Here is a 3,553-nt window from a genome sequence, read left to right as displayed (position 1 = left end):
ACAGACTGGAATATGTCAACTTTTACTCAATACTATTTCAAAAGTATTTTTTAAACATACACGTATTCCTGATTCCTATAAGTAAATACATCAAAATTCAATTCAATTCAATTTTATTTATATAGCGCTAAATCACAACAACAGTTATCTCCCAGGTCTTTCCATAAAGAGCAGGTCTAGACCGGAATCTGGGATGTTAGTTATCTACCAGGTCTTTCCATAAAGAGCGGTCTACCTGCGACTCTGGGATGTTATTTATCTCCCGGTCTTTCATAAAGAGCAGCTCTAGACCGGACTCTGGGATGTTTATTTATCTCCCAGGTCTTTCCATAAAGAGCAGTCTGACCGGACTCTGGGAGGTTATTTATCTCCCGGTCTTCCATAAAGAGCAGGTCTAACCGGACTCTGGGATGTTATTTCTCCCAGGTCTTTCATAGAGCAGTCTGACCGGACTCTGGGATGTTTATTTATCTCCCAGGTCTTTCCATAAAGAGCAGGTCTAGACGACTCTGGGATGTTATTTATCTCCCAGGTCTTTCCATAAGAGCAGGTCTAGACCGGACTCTGGATGTTATTTATCTCCAGGTCTTTCCTTAAAGAGCAGGTCTAGACCAGACCTCGGGATATTTTTATCTCCCAGGTCTTTCCATAGAGCAGGTCTAGACCGGACTCTGGATGTTATTTATCTCCCAGGTCTTTCAAAAGAGCAGCTCTAGACCGACTCTGGGATGTTTATTTTCTCCCAGTCTTTCCATAAAGAGCAGGTCTAGACCGACTCTGGTATGTTATTTATCTCCCAGGTCTTTCCATAAAGAGCCGGTCTAGACCGGACTCTGGGATGTTATTTTCTCCCAGGTCTTTCATAAAGGCACTCTAGAACCGGACTCTGGGATGTTATTTATCTTCCAGGTCTTTCATAAAGAGCAGGTCTAGACCGACTCTGGGATGTTATATCTCCCAGGTCTTTCCTAAAGAGCAGGTCTAGACCGGACTCTGGGATGTTATTTATCTCCCAGGTCTTTCCATAAAGAGCAGTCTAACCGGACTCTGGGATGTTATTATCTCCCAGGTCTTTCCTAAAGAGCAGGTCTAGACCGGACTCTGGGATGTTTTATCTCCCGGTCTTTCCATAAAGAGCAGGTCTAGACCGGACTCTGGGATGTTATTTTATCTCCCAGGTCTTTCTTAAAGAGCAGGTCTAGACCAGACTCTGGGATATTATTTATCTCCCAGTCTTTCCATAAGAGCAGGTCTAGACCGGACTCTGGGATGTTATTTATCTCCCAGGTCTTTCATAAAGAGCAGCTCTAGACCGGACTCTGGGATGTTATTTATCTCCCAGGTCTTTCCATAAAGAGCAGGTCTAGACCGGACTCTGGGATGTTATTTATCTCCCAGGTCTTTCCATAAAGAGCAGGTCTAGACCGACTCTGGGATGTTATTTATCTCCCAGGTCTTTCCATAAAGAGCAGGTCTAGACCGGACTCTGGGATGTTATTTATCTCCCAGGTCTTTCCATAAAGAGCAGGTCTAGACCGGACTGGGTATGTTATTTATCTCCCAGGTCTTTCCATAAAGAGCAGGTCTAGACCGGACTCTGGGATGTTATTTATCTCCCGTCTTCCTAAAGAGCAGGTCTAGACCGGACTCTGGGATGTTATTTATCTCCCAGGTCTTTCCTTAAGAGCAGGTCTAGACCGGACTCTGGGATGTTATTTATCTCCCAGGTCTTTCCATAAAGAGCAGGTCTAGACCGGACTCTGGGATATTATTTATCTCCCGGGTCTTTCCATAAAGAGCAGGTCTAGACCAGGACTCTGGGATGTTATTTATCTCCCAGGTCTTTCCATAAAGAGCAGGTCTAGACCAGATTCTGGGATGTTATTTACAGAAACCCAACAGTTCATCAAGAGCAAGCACTAGGTGACAGAGGCAAGGAAAAACGCGGCTAAAATGCACTTCAAATATTCAGGTTTAACAAATTTTCAGGTGTAGCAGTTTAAGAAAACACTTGAAATAAACTGCTGAATAAATGCACTACTCCCCTCTCTGGGCTTTGACTAAAGAGCAGCACTTGTCCTTAACCCCAGCCTTGTGTTTCCCACCGCTAACACAGCTCCATCCCTTCCTATTCTGCTGGACAGCTGAATTAACTCTCACGTCTTTGTGAAAAGAAGATTTGTAAGTTTTTCCAATGCCTCCAGAGAGCTAAAAAAAGAAAGAAAAGATTAGAAAACAAGCCCGAAGAGGGTGGGTTTCTGAGTATCGACAGCTATAAAGAGAGACAACACCTCTCCACCTTTCTCACGTCTGTCATCGCTCAAGTCAGAAGTCGAAATAAATCCCCAGCTGTCTCCTCGCTCTTAGCTGAAACCAACTCAAACACGCCTTCAGTTTCTGAGAAACTGAACACATGGCTGAGACTAACAGTCTTTTGTTTGATTGTATCTCAAACAAAACCCTCTTAACACCTTCTTTCCTCGCTCATTCTTTCTATCTACTAGTGTTGAAGAACCATGGTTGACGGTTGAAGCCTCATATTAGCTTTAGATTATGTTTAGAATAGCCTACATTTAGATCAACACCTGTTTCAGGGTTAATGTGGGCCGGAGAAGCCCAGGTGAAACTAATTTCATTAGCTCAGTTCCATCAAGTGTCCCAGGCTAAGTGTACACGTGGCCGACTATTTTCTTATTCAGACGTTTCTACCTCTCCGGTTTCAAAAATAACATCATGCACACCTGTCAGTTTTCAGAAAAGTGATCATTTACACGTAGCTGTGTGTATATACCGTCAAGAGCACGCCCAACCTGTAGGTGGCAGTGTAACAAGAAGCTCTAACCCACGTTAGCCAATCAGAATCCCAAAAATAGCAAAAAAACAGCAACAAATCATTTCCTCTCTCTTCTTTTCCTCACTTCCTCAGCTGCGAAAGCCTCCAGTTGTCTCAGTTTACATGCAAACGTGCAAACAAAGATTAAAAAAAAATCTCTCCTGTCCTTTTTTTTTTCATAATATGGACACTTTAATTTTTTGCCACTGACGTACAACCACGTTGTGCAATTTAATAAAGTTTTTTTTACGAATGAAATAGACATATTACATACCTGCTGGCCAGTTTGGGATGGTGTTTGAATCACTTACAATCCTGGAATTGTCTCCATCGGTTGAAAGCCCGACCGAGTGCGACTCAGATTTCACTTTCCCTATTAGCTTGTAGTTGTTCTTCGATTAATTTCCTTCTTTTCTGTGATGCTCCTGCCCCTTTATCAGTCATAACTACAACAAATAATAACAATAATTTCTAAAATTAAACTGAAATACAATTAGGCCTCCATGAAGACATCTCCCGCATTTCGGGACTTTGTGGGAAAAATCGGTCCCTGACAGAGGCATTAATAAAAACTATATAAAAACAGCATTCTTTTCACTGTTAGTGTCACGGTTTCAGTTTTTCATCCTGTTTCCTTCCCCCTCTCTGCGTTCCCTCCCTGGTCTTGTGTTTGGGTCTTATCTTGTGCTCCCCTCAGTGTCTGTATGTTCTGTTTCCTGT

The sequence above is a fragment of the Etheostoma spectabile genome, chromosome 18 (genome assembly GCF_008692095.1).
Source record: "Etheostoma spectabile isolate EspeVRDwgs_2016 chromosome 18, UIUC_Espe_1.0, whole genome shotgun sequence".
In the NCBI taxonomy this organism is placed as follows: Eukaryota; Metazoa; Chordata; class Actinopteri; order Perciformes; family Percidae; genus Etheostoma; species Etheostoma spectabile.
This window is presented reverse-complemented; position numbering follows the sequence as displayed.